Source organism: Myotis brandtii, unplaced genomic scaffold (genome assembly GCF_000412655.1).
Source record: "Myotis brandtii unplaced genomic scaffold, ASM41265v1 scaffold161, whole genome shotgun sequence".
NCBI lineage: Eukaryota > Metazoa > Chordata > Mammalia > Chiroptera > Vespertilionidae > Myotis > Myotis brandtii.
Window position 1 is genome coordinate 1,437,685 of NW_005355881.1, and position 17,748 is coordinate 1,455,432.

Sequence of the window (17,748 nt, forward strand, 5' to 3'; positions counted from 1 at the left end):
AAGTCTTTGTTTTGGCCTCAAGGCACATTTTCTCAGACCAGCTATTAACAAAGCTCAGTTTGACCCCCTCCTCCATTAGCTTTCTAGTGATGCAGGTTTTGATGATGTGGATCTCATCAGTAACCTTTTTGCTAATTGTAGTAGAAAAATTAATGTCCACCCCTCACCTTCTCAGATACCTCTTTGGGATGTGACATTCAGTTTTCGTTTCAATGTGATTTGATGTTTGTATGTGTGATTGACTAAAGTCTAAATTATAAAAAGGAGTAAGAGTAATTAAGCTTATTTTTGATAAAAGTAAGAAATACAGTTTCAAGAAATTTTTTAGGGCTGTTGCCTTTGTAGAATCTTGGTTCTAGACAAGTTAAATGTAGTTTTCCTAATAGTTCGATACTTTACAAGATCCTAGAATATGTACTTTTTAGACCTAGCTCTTGCAGGTTCTTGGGGCAAACCATAGATCCATAGATCTATGATTTGGGGACCTCTCTAGCCCCCACTGCACACTTCTGGGAGTGGAGAATTTTGTAGGTGGTGTTTCTTTGGATACATGAGGGTTATGGGGTACAAATTGGGTGGGTCAGCACTCCTTTAAATAGTTCTCACCAGCAGTACAATAATACTTTAGTGTTAATGTAGGCTCTGTTTGCCAACATTCCGCACTAGGCAGCAGTACTTGTTTCCTGGGTTGGTTGTTACGGTACTAGGTATATACTGAATCAAATTCTTTTTCCTACCCACCACTCTTGTTTTGTAGGCCTTATGCTCACCCCAAAACTCTTCCCCTTCCCTCAATTAAAGGAGCATCAACAAAAGAACCATTTCTGAAGTGATACTTGATTTAAAACCAGGGCCAGAAATCTTGGATTTTCTTTATAGAAGTTTGACTTGCCTTTCCCCCCCTTTCATCTCCCTCTAATTAAATTGGATATCAGAAAAATTAGTCATAACACATTGATTTCATTTAAAAACTAAAATGAATGATTGTTTTTTCCTATTTTTCATTTCAGTGTGCTTGGAAAATCTTACATGTCAAGTAATCTTTTGTTTTGGCTGATAGCTTTTATTAAGCATTTATGTATTAAGTACTAATAAGGAATTTTAAGCATTTCTACTTTATCTTTACAAGAGCCTTCTTTGGTGTAATTCCCATTTTAAGATAAATCTAAGTCTCTAAGAAGTCTTAAATTGACCCAGAGGTACCTAGCTAGTAAGTGAGAGTTGAGTCTAGATCTGGTGGACTCCGAAGTTCGAACCATTATGCCAACAACTATTGTGGATAGGGAGATTTATCCCAAGAACCAGCTTGTTTTTGTCATATTTCTCAATTATAACCTAGAGACTATACTGTGCTTATAAATAGATGTGTTAGTAGATATATCAGCTGTTTTTATTTGAATGGCACTGATATACTACCTGGATTCTCCTCTTTTTCCTTTGTGTACCACATATGATGTGCTTCCCACCTCCATCCCCTAATTTTCTTGCCTTTAATTTGGGTTTCAAAATTACAACAGACCCATCACATCATATAGCTATATTGTGGTTGGGAATTTGCCATGGCTTCGAATATCTCATTTTCTTCTTCTATCCCTTCCCAACAAACCTGCCAATTCCATCATGCATGCTGTTGACTTTAGGGCTAGTTATGGTTGTTGTCTTGATATAGCTACTACTAGAGTTAGTGATAGTCAGATTGTTGTTGCTTTATTGTTACATTTGGCCATTCATAAGATGGTGAATTTTGATTTTATTTAAAAAATGTGTTTTTATTGATTTTTTTAAAGGAAGGGAGAGAGACAGAAAGACAAACATTGATGAGAGAGAAACATCATTGATTGGCTGCCTCCTGTTTGCCCCACACTGGGGACTGAGCCCACAACCCGGGCATGTGCCCTGACCAGGAATAGAACCAGCGACCTCTTGGTTCATGGGTCAAAGCTCTACCACTGAGCCACACCGGCTGGACGCTTGTTTGTGCACTAGAATCACCTCCACATTAGTGCAAAAGCCTGCCATTTAGATGTTCATTTTTTTTTATATTTTCCTGTCTTTCATTTAAAAATATTTCCTGTTGGTGACTCAAATGCAGTCTTTCCTAGTGGGGGGAAAAAATCCAGGTGTTTTTTTTTTCTTGCTTGCTTGCTTACCCCATCCATCTGTCCATCTGTCTATCCATCCATCCCATTCGTCTGTCCATCCATCTTGTGGGTATTTAAGTATTAGTTTCTGCCAGGATATTAATAAGTATCTTTAATTGTTATTTGTTAAATACTCTTTTTGGACAGGGGGGGATGTCCCAAGTTCAAATTAGCTATCTGGTTTGATCACATTTCAGGACTTGGAACTGGGTCTCCTCCATTCCACTTTGTGTTATCCATTTTTATAAACCGTGACAAAACATATTGTATATGCCATCCCTGAGTTTTTAAGCAGAAGCAGTAATATATGGCAAAATAAGGCACCAGCTAAAATTCTTCAAAGAGGCCTCTTAATAGCCCTTTTTGTTTTGTTTCATATGTCTAGGGAAAAAGTTAATTTGTGTGTGACCAATAATACTAAGAAAGGGCAATGAAATTCAACATACTTTGTTTTTTAAATCTTCAGGATCAAAATACTTGCTGAACAGCGGAATCAGAGACCAATAAAAATAAACTTCTACTTGAACATCATTTGACTGGTTAGCCAGGTAATCCAGTATTTTTTTTTTTTTTTTTTGGCTCGATCCTTTGTAATTTTCTGATTTCAACCTCTGAAGATACTACTCTCTTCTTTAATTTATGATTTAATCTTAAACTTGTTTTATATTTCATGGTTTTCTCTTTAATGATTAATTGAATGAATGCATGGTATTGAAATGAGTGAATATGTATGTGTATATATGTATACAGAAACATAACTTTTTGGGAGAGGAGGGGAACTGTGTTTTACAGTTTAATATGTGGCACTACCCGCCCACCCACCTTGTTCTTATGTGTGAACATTTTTTTCTTTCTTTTTAAATATATTCTTAATTGATTTTAGGGAGGGAGAGGGAGAGATAGAAACATCAATGATGAGAAAGAATCATTGATTGGCTGCCTCCTGCACACCCCCTACTGGAGATTAAGCCCACAACCTGGGCATATGTTCTGACTGGAATTCTAACTGTGACCTCCTGGTTCATAGGTAGACGTCAACCACTGAGGCACGCTGGCCAGGCGTGTGTGAATATTTTAATGGTATTTAGTCAAAATCTGAATCAGCCCCATGTGTTTTTACTATTTTTACATTGTGAAGACTATGATTGCTTGTGTGGGCATATAACATTTTATCTAACTCCTAAATTTTATTAGTTCATCAGAATAGAAAAATGAGTATAGAAAAAGTTGCCTTTTCTTGAATTTCATATGAATGGTATTCCTCTTATGCATATATTTTACCTTTTGTAATCATTTCACAGTTCTTGGACATTTTTTAATTTTTTTTATTTTTTCTCTTAGTATTTCAGTTTTGGAAGTTCATATTGATATATCTTCAAACTCATTTTCTTTTTTTTTCCCCCCCCTCAGCTGTGTCTAGTCAGCTGATAAGCCCATCAAAGGCAGTCTTCATTTCTGTTAGTGTTTTTTATTTCTAATAGTCCTGTTTACTTCTTTCTTAGTTTCCATCTTTCTGCTAACATTACCTATCTGTCCTTGCATGTTGTCCACTTTTTCCACTAGAGCCCTCAGCATATTAGTTATAGTTAAAACTGCACATTTGGATGCCAGTTTTTTTTTTTTTAAGCTATTTTTAAGGAACCTGATTCTTTCCTATTTACTAGCAAACTTTGGAGGCTTCTTTGCATATATTATCAAAATATGTTTTGATTTTTTTAGTGCTCATGATTTCTCATTTAAGAATATACATGGTCATATAAAAACTTGTACATAAATGTTCATAGTAACATTCATAATAGCCAAAAAAAAATGGAACAAACTAAATATCTATCAATGGATGAACGGATAAATAAAATGTTATATCTATACAATGAAGTATTATTCAGAAATAAAAAGAAATGAAGTACTGATATATGCTACAATGTGGATGAACTAGAAAGGATTAGTCTAAGTGAAAGAAACTAGTCACAAAGTACTAGATGTTGTATGATCCCATTTGTATGAACTGTCCAGAATAGGTAAATTCATAGAGACAGAAAGTAGGTTAGTGGCTGCCTAAGGTAGGGGTAGGGAAGAGATTGTGTGAGGTTGGGGGAGAATTGTGAGGATAAGGGGAGAGGCAGCTCAAGAGTACTGGGTTTCTTTTTTGGGATAATGAAAATGTTCTAAAATTGTGGTGACAGTTGTACAACTCTGAATATAATAAAAGCCATTGACTCACATACTTTAAGTGTAAGGTAAGTTAATTAGATCTCAGTAAAGTTGTTAAAGAACATAGCTGATGTATTGAGGAATAGTAAGAGCTCTATGATGCCATAAAGGAATTTTATGGAAAAATATTGTTACCTTTCTCATGGCACTGACTTCAGAAGGTTTGCTGTCTCAAACATTCCTGGGTTTCAAAAATAACATGTTAATTGAACTCACCTCAATTTTTAAAAATCAGTCTTTGTTATAGTAGTCATCCTGTAATTATAGGGTTGATGTCAATTCTACAACAGTATCTTTTTCAAGTGTCAAGAAAGTTTATATTGAAAATAATTTCTTTTAAAAAATATTTTATTGATTTTTTACAGAGAGGAAGGGAGAGGGATAGAGAGCCAGAAACATCGATGAGAGAGAAACATCGACCAGCTGCCTCCTGCACACCCCTCACTGGGGATGTGCCCGCAACCAAGGTACATGCCCCCGACCGGAATCGAACCCGGGACCCTTCAGTCCGCAGGTCGACGCTTTATCCACTGAGCCAAACCGGTCAGGGCTGAAAATAATTTCTTAAAAAAATTAATTCAAAGTCATACCCAGACCTATCTGCAGTGAAATACTTAATGGGTATCTTGCAGCAAAATTGTTTAGGAATCAATTTTTGTTCTCAAGCTTATGATAGTAATTACAAAAAATTACCAAAAAAGCCATAATTTTGGTGGATCTGCTATTTAGGGCTAATTTAAGTGCTGTGGTTTCAAGTGGAAAAGCCAAAGTTATTTTACTTGGGTTAATCAGACCACACTTAGTTTCTTGCCCCCTTTTTATTTTCTTCTTAGGTTTTAAACTTAAAAAAACCCCCACACATTTTTTAAAATTTATTTCAGAGAGGAAGGGAGAGGGAAAGAGATAGAAACATCAATGATGAGAGAGAATCATTAATCTGCTGCTTCCTGCACACACCCCACTGGGGACTGAGCCCACAATTTGGGTATGTGACCTGACCAGGAATCAAACCATGACCTGCTAGTTCATAGGTTGATACTCAGCCATTGAGCCACACCAGCCGGGCAGTTTGAAACTTTTAAGAGTCTCCTTCTATGTATGGAAAGAAGACTGATGACTAATGATACATTTAAAATTGGAGGTAACTGGTTCTGTGATGATATATAGGAAAATATTAATGCATTAATAATGTTAAAAGCTTAAATATTTTGAATTTAATGTTGATCAAACAGTTATTTACTTTAAAAGGTAATTTTTTTGAGCAGAGGTCACATATCAAAAAGATTCTTTTAACAAAAGACTGAAGGTTAAGCTGGTTTGCTTTGATATTTCTCTTTCAAAATATGTAGAGAAAACTGTTAAAGTTGCAAGATTCATCTTTGACATGAACAACAAATATCTAAATTGCTGTACTAATCTACAATCACCATTTTTCTGCTCTTGGTGAAAATGAATGGCGAGGAGATCTCAGTAAATAGTCAGGGTTCATAAAAAGGACAGTTTTATTACACTTGGAAAATATATACATAAAAATGGTCAGATTGGTAATAACATAGCTCTTGTAGTACTTAATTTTGTAACTTAATTAAGAAATACAATTGGCCTAAATATCAGCACAACTATATAAAAGTGAACTGCTGTACAAATAGTTCAGTTTATTATAAATGGCCCTCTCTCTCATGTGCCAAACTTTTAATTACTTTCTTATGATTCTGTCTTTGTTTCTGAAAACTGTTTTACTAAGACTATTGTTTTTGAACCTGTAAAATATTTAACATAAAGCCTGCATTATTATGAAGCTGATATTGAAAACCTCTAAACTTCTGACCTTGAATAGGATTTGTTATGTGTAACCATTACATGGTGCTGATGGATTCAAAATTACCTTTCCTGGGACTCTGCTTTGTGAAAAATAGTGTGTATTGGGCATGAGTGCATGAGCTGACATTTATCAAGGATAACAGGGGCCTTACTTATTTTAACATTTTAAAGTAACTTTGAACACTCTGCATGCGTGCACACGTGGTCAACATATGTTCCTAAGATATATTTTCCATCATGTATTAATGAAACTAAGTATTACTGTTCTTCAATGAGCTTCATTTATTAAACTCATACTATGTGAGTACACAAACATACTATGTCAGTATACTTTGTGAGTTCACAAAGATCAGTTTAGGATAGTTAATTCACTTCTGTAGACTTTTATCTTTTATAGTTTTTAAATTATAACAACTAAAAATGTACTTAACATATTTCAGGCAGCACTCCTATTACACAGTGTGTGATTTGGCATTTCTTTCATTCCTCTACTATAACATTTGACCCTAATGTAGAAAACTGAGTTATAAAAATTATTTTTTTTTCTAAATCAACTACTGGTATATTGCTTTTCTGTTTAAAAGGATTTTTATAGAGCTAGTTATTTTACTGGAGGGTAACATAAAGAGAATTGGAATTACATGACTTTTAGTCTTGGTTCTTAGCTTTTTAAAATTTTCTTTAAAATTCGATTGTGATAATTTAGAAAGAATTCTAGAATAAAACTGCAAAGTTCTTCATGTGTTGGCAAACTTGTTAATTAAAATAATGGTAACACCTTTTAATGGTTGGTATGGGTTTCAGATGCTGCAACCCTACAATATATTGATATGCAGATCACATGGACTTGCTGCAAGGTAACGGGAGACATGCTTTGACTTCAAAAGACAAATTGGCCATGCACAGCTATAATCCTCCTGTCTTTTCACTTTTAGAGATGATTCAGTACTATAAGGCCCTGGGAAGTAAGTTAATTTTTTGTGTGTATGAGAGTTTTTAATTGGGCTTTTGGTAAGCCTTTTTTGTGGAGTGAAGGTATCATGGAAATTTTGGCTGTTTTCATTACTTAAATACCTCTCTCCCAATTCCATTTGAAATATAAGAAGCCTGAGCTCTATTCCTTTCCTTTTTTTTTTTTTTTTTAGCAGTTGAAAAGGGAACCATTTTCTTAAGAATGATGAATAGTGAAAGAAATTTTAAATTTAGGTTAGTTAAATTGCCAATGTCTTTATATTTTAAAAAATTGCAGAGCAATTAATTATGAATTTTAGCATGAATTTTCAAAGAAGAAATTGTCCTTAATTACTTGTGATCCAAGTGCCTTTCTAATAAGAGGTACTGTTTCAATAAATTCTTTTGACAGAGAAGTATACACTATCAGAAAGGTTTAAAAAAATATTTGAAATGTTTACATAAGAACACTTTAAGACCATTACCAAAACTTTTTTGTAGATCTTAGCATTTTTGAGAATTTAGTACCTTCCAAAAGACATCTCCATCATTCCCTCTTAGGTACCAAGGTTTAGGTAATTTACTTAAGTTATTCAGCTAATATAGGAGTTAGAAAATGCAAATAACTACATTGTTTACTGAATTTATCTGGATGGTAGATGTAGTTACTTTATAATTAAAGAGGCAAATTTCATTAAAAAAAAAATTAACCTTGATTCTAGAGAAAGCTGTTTTTTCAAGCCTGCCATTTGCCTTTTCTTTTTTGGGGGGAGGTTATATGGTTTTTAATTCTTTAAGCAACTTTGTTAAGGTGATGGCATATCCATTTTAGAGAATGAGAAATTGAAGTTCAGAGATTAAAATTTGTTAATATTATGCTGGGGTTTATATAAACTATTTTTCCTTCATTGTGCTGCATTCTGGTTGGTTTCATCAGTTTTCTTATCCACTTTACTCTATGTGTGTGTGTTGTTATAGTCTAGGAATTAATGCTATTGAGTTTTGGTTCTGGATATGGGTTTAAGTATCTCATGTTAACCAAATCTATCCAGAGTTCGGATATCTGTTGCTCAGCTAATGGGCAATACTATCTTTTTTAATACTTTATAATATCTGAAAGTTTATAATTCATTCTTTTCACAACCATTTATCTTGTTTCTTTTCATCTATTTTTTCACTCATCGATTCTTTATCTCATTAAGAATCAAACAGCCCTGACCAGTTTGGCTCCGTGGCTAGAGCGTCGGCCTGCGGACTGAAGGGTCCCAGGTTCGATTCCGGGCAAGGGCATGTACCTTGGTTGTGGGCACATCCCCAGTAGTGGGTGTGCAGGAGGCAGCTGATAGATGTTTTTAACTCTCTATCTCTCTCCCTTCCTTTCTGTAAAAAATCAATAAAATACATTTTAAAAAAAGAATCAAACATTTATTTTAAACTTCTTTCCAGTTCATTTTATTGGGTGGTGAGTTTATCTTCAGATATTGATGAATTTCTTGGCCATCTTTCTTAGTTCTGTTTTCAAGTACACTTGAGAATTTTAGTTTACAATTTGCATCTTGAGTGGGAAATGTATTTTTCTTCTTTTGGTGCCCTTCATGTATGCCACTCTCCCTGCCCCTGGCACTCCTGACTCTATTTTTGAAAAAATATATTTTTATTGATTTCAGAGAGGAAGAGAGAGAGAGATAGAAACATCAGTGATGAGCTAGAATCCTTGGTCGGCTGCCTCCTGCACGCCCCTTCCTGTGAATCGAGTCTGCAACCCGGGCACGTGCTCTTCACCATAATCGAACCCAGGACCCTTCAGTTCGAAGGTCAACGTTCTATCCGTTGAGCCAAACCAGCTAGGGTGTAACTTTTTAAAAAAAATATGTTTCAGTTGATTTTTAGATACAGAAGAAGGGAGAGGGATAGAGAAATAGAAACATTGATGAGAGAGTCACTTTGATTGGCTGTCTCCTGCACCGACCCCCCTACTGGAATTGAGCCTGAAACCAGTAATCAAACCCATGACCTCTTGGTTTCTGGGTCGATGCCCAGCTGTTCAGCTCACACCGGCCAGGCCCTAACTCTATTTTTTGTTGATTTTACCCATATCTACCATACCTTCAGTCAAGGTTCAGGATTCCATGCTGAAGTATTAATTGCAATATCAGAAATATGCATGACTCAGGTTTTGTGTATATTGCCCTTTCTTCAGCTGCAGTGACAGTTTGCTATAATCAGTAACTAGCTATTGATAATTGCTTTTTTCCCCACCTTCCTTTCAGAAATTTTTTGTTTGGTTTCTACCTATGAGCCTTGCTTTTGGTCCTGTTATCTTGTGCATGATTTGATTTCTTGATTGTCTTCGCTAATTTCTGGTCCTGGAGCTCTGTGGTTCCATGGAGTCATCAGTTCATTACCTTGTGTTTGCTCAGTTTTGGTCCAAAGATATATTTGTGATATTTGAGCATGGCTGTCTTTCTATATAATAAAAATATTTTGTCATTATTGTATATGGAGCAAGGGGGAAAAGTGTGTTTGGTTGAAAGCAATAATCCACTATGTAATTTTATCAGGGATTCCTTTGTTCTCTTAATCTCACAACATGGCATAGTTATACAGATGGTTCCCTACTTAAAATGGTTTGACTTAAGATTTTTGATGATGCGAAAGCAGTACACATTCAGTAGAAATATACTTTGAATTTTGAATTTTCTTTTTCCTGGACTAGTGATATGTGTGGTACGATACTCTCTTGTGATGCTGGCCAGCAGCAGTGAGCCTCAGCTCCCACAAGGGTACACAATCCATACTCTACAGTGTTTTGTTAGATGATTGTGCCCAACAGTAGACTAACTAATGTAGGTGTTCTGAGCATGTTTAAGGTAGGCCATGCTAAGCTATGATGTTCAGTAGGTTAGGTGTACTAAATGCATTTTTTACTTTAAATATTTTCAACTTGAATGGGGTTATTTCAGTTTATGATGGGTTTATTGGGATGTAACCCCACTGTAAGTTGATGAGCTTCTGTATAGGTCTACAGATAGTGGATACTGAAATATTTATTAAGTCAATGTGGAGGATCTTGGAGAAACCATAGCAGTTTTAAACCCTGAACTCCAACATTAATCTAGCTCAGTGGTTCTCAAAGTGTGGTTGATGGACCCTTGGGAGTCCTTGAGAACCTTTTGTGGGGTCCACAGAGGTCAAACAGTTTTTATAGTATATGTTATTTGCCATTCTCATCCTGCTGATGTTTGTACTGATGGGGCAAAAGCAGTGGTGCATAAAGCTGCTGGCACCTTAGCATGGATCACGGCAGTGGCACCACCAGACCGTTCTTCACTCAAAGTTAAAGAAAAAACCCACCCATTTCCCACTCAGGATTGTCCTTGATAAAGCAGCAAAATTGCTCATTTCGTTAAATCTTCCCTTTTGAGTACTATATTTTAAATATTCCGTCTAGTGAGAATGGAAAACATGCAGAAAGCACTTCTGCCTAGGTTGTCTTGGGGAAAAGCACTTGGGCAATGGGCTTTTGTCCTGAATTGGCCACTTTCTTCATGGAATGCCATTTTACTTGAAAGAACTATGGTTATTGAAACTTGGATTTTGCTGACAGTTTCTTAAAAATGAGCAAGGTGAACCTAGCTCTTCAAGGAAAACATCTAACGTGTTGATAGTGGTAAAATTTGAGTTTTAAGCGAAAATTGTTGGTAAATTTGAATCTGCCACCATGAGTATAACATCTTCTCAGTACTCAAAAAAACTTTTAGGGTAAGATGGGTGGTGATATTAATGTGGAGTTTTTGATATTGTATAATGAAAATATCAGTATTTGAAAATCTGCTTAATCAGTGAACTAGTATTATCCAGATGACAATGATGTTATAAAATCATGCATGGGTTAAAGATTTGTTCAGAGTGCAAGGGAGGTCATTATATTTTACTGTTACAGCATGAAAGCTCATTGATATGGTTGCAACTAACTTTTAAGAAAGTACCATGTGTTAGCCCTGGCTGGGTAGCTCGGTTGGTTAAAGCGTCATCTCTCTACACCAAAGTTTCAGGTTCAATCCCCAGTTAGGGCACATACAAGAAACATCCAAGGAATGCATAAATATGTAGAACAACAAAATATCACTGTTTTTCTCTCTGTCTTTCTCTCCCTTCCTCTATGTCTCTAGAGTTCATAAATACATAAAAATTAAAAAGCGAAGTACCACTGGCTGGCATGGCTCAGTGGTTGAGCATCGACCTATGAACCAGGAGGTCACGGTTCGATTCCCGGTCAGGCCACATGCCCAGGTTGAGGGCTCGATCCCCAGTGTGGGGTGGGCAGGAGGCAACCGATGAATGATTCTTTCTCATCGATTTTTCTATCTCTCCAACTTTCCTCTTTGAAATCAATAAAAAATATTTAAAAAAAAAGCAAAGTACCACTTTTCAAGTTTTAGCATAATATCAACGAAAGTTCTCTCTTAATTATTTGTAAATGACTATTGAAATAGTCCTTCCTTTTACAAGTACATGTTTCTTTTAGGCTGGATTTCCTTTTTAGTTTTAACCAAAATAACATATTGCAACAGATTGAGTGGAGAAATAGATAAGAGAATTCAACTATTCCTACGTCAGACAAAAGAGTTGTAAAAATGTAAAGCAGTGTCACCTCTTTCTTGGAATTGTTTTATTTCAAAAAAGTTATTTTTTTATAAAATTTTTAACATATAATGGGATTGTTATAAAATGAATTAGTATTTCAAATGTTTCTAAGTTTTAATGTATAATATGGTAAATACTGATAGATATAACCCAAATAACAAAAGCTTTTTGGGTTCTAAATTTTTAACAGGGAAAGGAATCCTGATATCAAAAAGGTTGAGAAGCACTGAACTAGTAAATTTGGTTGGAACTCTAGAAGCATTTGACATAAACCTTTCACCTTGCTGTATGTATTTGTTAGCTGTAGCACATCTAGTTCCTGCTATACAGCAGTCTGTTCTGTCCTGCTTAAACATGAAGGGCGCCTGAGCACACCAGTAAAGCTTGGCCAGTTTCAAGGACATCTCGTCGTCCTTAACCTGAATGTCTCTTTTAGTAGTAACAACCACATTGACTGAAGAGGGTTAGGACTTTGAACAACTATCATGTATAACATTGTGTATTCTGTCAGTACTCAGTTCCTGCTTTTGAATTACAGATCAGGCATTAATTTTCAGTGGAGACCTTTTAGAGCACACAAACACATTTTGTGATTCTGTACTTAACCAGATCAACAGTTTTCAACCAGTGTGTTGCAAAAATTTTTTAAAAACTGTATTTAGTTAGGGGAACTGACCTCTTTTCCCTTAGATTTTTCAAATAAAAAAAGGACAACAGCCAATACAACAATGGCTGTCTGGTGTGAATGCCCTGTCTTGAACCATAAATATAAAAGTCATATAATAGAATTGCATGTTATTGGTCATGTTGCATAATAATGTTGCATCTGATTGGTTAATTCTTGGTACCAGAAATCCTTATATGCATGGTTTTTAAAAAAGTCACTTTGGAGTCAAAAGGGAAGGTAATTACTATTGTTTTTTTCTTTTTTTGTAAATCAATAAAAATTAAACCTATTTTTTGTCAGATTGGCAAAAAATAGAATATTTTTTGGTGTGCTGCAGAATTTTAATTAGTTTATGTGTGCATGAGATGAAAAGGTTGAAAATCACTGTACTAGATTATTGATCCTGACACTGGATCATCAGCTAATCGAAGGCAAAACACTTTGTTTGTTTTGATCAGCAGTTCATCCCAAGTACATGGCATAGGGAATTTGAACTCCTTTGTCTATGTAGACAACACTCAATACATTGAATAGTGACCACTCCTTTTTATTTTATTTTTTGTTAATCCTTACCCGAAGATACTTTTTCCATTGATTTTTTTTTTATTTTAGAGAGAGAATGGAAGGGAGGAGGAGATACAGAAAGAGAGAAACAGATTTCACTTTGCCACTAACCTTTAAGATGGGAGAGAGGGATACATTGACTGCTCGTGCCCTGGTTGGGCTGAGAATCAAGGCATGTGCCCTTGATAGGAATTGAATCCATCCTTCAGCCAGCAAGTGGATGCTATAACCATTAAGCAAAACTGGGTAGGACTAACCACTCTTTTTTAAAAAAATAAGTATGTTTTTATTGATTTCAGAGAAGAAGGGAAAGGGATAGAGAGATAGAAACATCAATGATGAGAGAGATTGGCTGCCTCCTGCACACCCCACACTGGGGATTAAGTCTGTAACCTGGGCATGTACCCTGACCAGGAATCAAACTGTTACCTCTTGGGTTCATAGGTCGACGCTCAATCACTGAGCCATGCCAGCTGGCCTGACCACTCCTTTTTTTTGTTTTTGTTTTTTCAAAAACAACAACAACACACTTGTTTTATTGAGAAATAATTGACATATGCTACTGTGTAAGTTTAAGGCATGCAGCATGATGGTTTGATTTATATACATTGTGAAATGATTACCACAGTAGATTCAGTTAACATCCATTATCTCATATGGAAAGGAAAAGGAGAAAAAAACCCACAATTTTTTTTCCTTGTGATGAGAACTCTTAGGATTTACTTTCAACAGCTTTCCTATATATCATATAGAAGTGTTAACTGTAGTCATCATATTGTACATTACATTCCTGGTAATTAATGACCACTTTTAAGACACTTGCTGAAGTGGGTTTTGATTTTAGCCAGTTTAGTTGTATGAATGATTTTACAAGAGTTCATAATTAAAGTTTTGCCTCAGATATTCTCTAGCAATGAGGTGCCCCCTGCATCATTTCCTAGACATGCATAGGCAGGTTTTATGAAGTTTAGAAAGAAGCTCTTTAAAGTCATGAATCATGAAACTGATCTATAAACAGCAACAACAACAAACAAAACCCCGAGCTATGTTTTATTTTAAATTATTTGATTGATGCTCTTTTTGTCCTATTTCTTGTATTTTATATTCTTGCTGAAAATTTCTTCCCTGGAACAATCTTGACTTAGAGGCACAGTTTTTTGTGTGTGTGTTTTTTTTTTAAGCTCCACGTGGTCTATAGTAGCCATATTTTGAAGGGGACTAGGAAGGCAGTTGAGGTTATTGTTCAGTTTAGACTTTGATACTTTTTAACATTTCTACCAGTGCTACCCCACCTTCCAACATGTAAGTGATGTTAAGAGTGCTTTAAAATTTTATTTTTGGACTTTGACATATATGTTCTCATATTATTGTTATCCTGAAATCAATAATGACTTTTGGAGATTTATTTGAAGAGAGAAGTTCTGTTTGTAGGCATGTAACTTCTAGGGATATAGAAACATTATTTTAAAAAAGGATTCTTTTGAATTTAAAGTAATTTAGTCTAGGAATGGAACAAGATGTGAGGTCAGAAAAAGAACACACGCACACCCACGCCCCCGGCGCCCCCCCCCCCCCTTCTCCAGCAAAGACTGGGCCACAGACTAACCTGCAGTAATGATGATCCATACAGGAAGTCTTATGAATTTGATTTGCCATGTTGTGTTGCTAGAGTTAGAAACAATCAGCTTTAACCCCTTTGCTTTTAGAGAAGGAACTCTGTTTTTCCTTTGATACATCTTACTCTTTTTCTTCTACCCTCAGTACCTTTTCTTTTTGAAAAATTAATTCAACATGCTTTATTGGCTTTGAATTTCCACATTGTTAGTTTTTGTAGTAAAAGTGTCATAAGTAAACCTGTAGCTTTTGATATTGATGGACAGGGCTAATTTCAATAATGTAGGGGGGTAGTGTCTTGGTACTTTCAAGTTTCTTACTCTGCAAGTCCTCCAATATAGGAATAGCTGTTTTGCTATTAACCCATGGTGAGCATTCCCTGTGTCATTCATTGCTTTCTTAGTGCCACTTTCTTTAGCAGTTCTGCCGCTCTTTGCCATTTGGTTACCAGGTGGCTAATGTTGATAGCTCTTAAGTTTTAAAATTTCTTCTAATGTCTTCCTCTTCTGAGGCAGATAGAAAGAATGGATTAGGAGAGAATGGGTCACATGTTGTGGTCATCTCTTCTTTACATCTTTATTGCTTATTAATTACACGTGTATCATATTTTATTTCTCCTCTGTGCACACACACCCCTAACTCCTCACTGCTTATCTTAATTTAGTACTTTACCACTTACCTCAAGGGGGCTAAAAGCTTGGTTTTCTCTTCTTTCTCTCCTGCTTATATTTTCATTATGTATCAAGGGACAACCTTATGTATAAACAGTACTTTTGAAATAAACTTATGTCTGTCAAAGAAAAATTAAACCACAAATCTAGATGTAAAAAGAGATAAATAAAAAAGAACCACTGTGTACTTTGAAGGTGTTTGGATGTCCTCTTCAGAATCTTCTAAAAGGTGCTACTTATTCTTTATACCTTTTTATCTTAAGAACACAGATATCTATGACAGTACACTGGTATTTTCATAACATTATACTAGCTACTGGCTACAGCTCACTACGCTATTTCAGTGGGAAGTTGTTTTGAATTCCAGTCAGCTATTTGTATGTTGAGGTTAGCCTGCATAGTCCTGGCTAATTTATTTGTCTGAATCTTTTTAATTTGTTGCCATATGGGATATTCATAGCTATTTGTTTTTCAAATGAGAGCAAAATTAGTGTTGCTGAGTATACATCTTTGTTCTTGGTATTTTGTACCTCTGAGGGATCACCATTATTCCCTATGCTTGCTTTGCATTTTTATCCTTACAATATACATATGGTATGTGAGATGTGATTAGCCCCAGTTTTTTACAGGTGATAAGCTTTTTACAGGTGGCAAAAGTTTACCTTTTAGTGAAATTGAGATTCACCTCTCAAGTTTGATTCCAATAAATCCCCATTGTCTTTTTATTGTATCATAGTACATTAGCTGACGGATTCCAAATCCTTGAGTTTTAGTTTTGATAGCTTGAAGCTACTATATTTTTTGGAATGGGAATACCCAAGTGAATATTACATGTTAGGAAGAAGCAAATACGTTCTACAAAGGTTTCCCTCTCTCCCCCCAATGAATCTTCTTTGTATTTTAGGAAGATTATAGAGTTAGTCAGAAATACAGCTAATAAGATGGGAAGAAGTGGAAAGAGTTGGAGAAAGGAACAAGGGGGACTGGTGGTAGTTGTAAAAAAGAAAGAGGAAGGAGTTTGTAATAAAAGTCTCATACAAGTTTTTATAATGGTTCAGAGTTTATATGAGGAAAGGGGGGACAGGAAAGTGAAGAGGAGGGGGGTGTGATGTTATAAAAAAAAGTATGAAAAGTGATTAGGACAAAGAAGGGAAAACTAATTGGGAGAGTTGGGGATGCTTTAACCAGAGGTGACAGTTGAGCTTGATCTTGAAGGATACGTTACGAGTATTCTAGATAGAAGAGAGATGAAGGGGAGATATAAAGAGAAGTTAGACTTAAGGTTAAAAACAAAATAGGAAATATTTCAATGATAATTCTTGGTCAAAATTCTCTTTTAGCATAGGTCACTTGGGTGGCTGCTGATAGTGGTGGTGATGAGGAGGAAGTATGACTGATGGTGTTGTTTAAAATGAAGCCAGAATCAGGTTTATAAAGTATAAGTTTAGCTATGTTCTTATGTATGAACTAGAGGCCTGATGCACGAAATTCGTGCAAGGGTAGGCCTTTGCGGCCCTGGCTATCTCACGGCCCCAACCTGCCTGCACCCGCTTTGGCCTGGTGCTGCCCATGTCTGCTGCCACACACTCCCGGTTTTCCGGTTCTGCGGAGCCCCCCGATTGATCGCCCTGCAAAGGGTGGCCTGGGCCTCCCTCTTTGGGGCAATCATGGGGCAATGGTGGGCCCCCCGACCAATCTCATTGCACCCGCCTTGGCTGGCTTGGCGCCAGTGCATGTCATAGTGTGGTCGTTTGGACGGTTGTTCTACTGTTCGGTCGTTCAGTCGATTTGCATATTTTGCTTTTATTATTATAGATAGATCCAGTGCATTAAATTGTAGGAGTCAGTGTAACCTTTAAAACAACTAAGGAATTACCCAACTATTTAGTATGCTGTCAGGAGAGGGTAATATGATTTAGATGGAATTGGCTTGTTTAACTCCCTCTGCACAATGTATATTTGTGAACCTCAACTCTGTTGCTTATGTAGAGCTTGAAAAGTCTCTTGGCAACAAGCTTCCAGTTGCATCCAACACCTGCCTTGGCTAATTGGTATGCCCAGTTCTGGTACTAGAGCCTCTGAGGAGTTTGTGTTTGAGTTTGACTTCATCAAATTTAAAATGGAGCAAAAATGTGAAGGGCCTTTGGGATTGGCCTGTTGATTGAGAATGAAAAGGCAAACATAGAAAGAGAGAAGAGGGAATGAAACCTTGTGGATAAAATGACTATTAATTTACATTCGGATGCTTTTCAACTCAACTTACATATTAAAAATAGTATATTTTATTTGGTTGCTCTCTGGTAGCTCCTTTCCATATTTGCTGGCATTATAAATAAAGATAGAGGAAAAGAATGACCAGGTCCTGAGATTATAGTGTTTTCTGGCACATGTCTGCACCAAGGTTGTTTATTGTAGACACCATTTATACAGTTTTTTAAAAAAAATGGTAAGCTGGTAGGTT

The 17,748-nt window shown here is 36.0% G+C and overlaps 1 protein-coding gene across 3 annotated transcripts in view; it reads left to right on the forward strand.

Annotated features, from left to right (window-relative positions):
- The first annotated feature begins 2,607 nt into the window (after window positions 1–2,607).
- NCOA3 (nuclear receptor coactivator 3) overlaps window positions 2,608–17,748 on the forward strand; it is a 47,616-nt gene continuing 32,475 nt past the window's right edge. For 2 of the 3 annotated variants that reach the window (XM_014536381.1, XM_014536383.1), the window contains exon 1: window positions 2,608–2,689. The gene's annotated coding sequence lies outside the window, so the exon portion shown is untranslated. Of the gene's footprint in view, window positions 2,690–6,977; window positions 7,031–17,748 lie in introns of all 3 variants that reach the window. The other variant, XM_014536382.1, reaches the window with a different exon arrangement.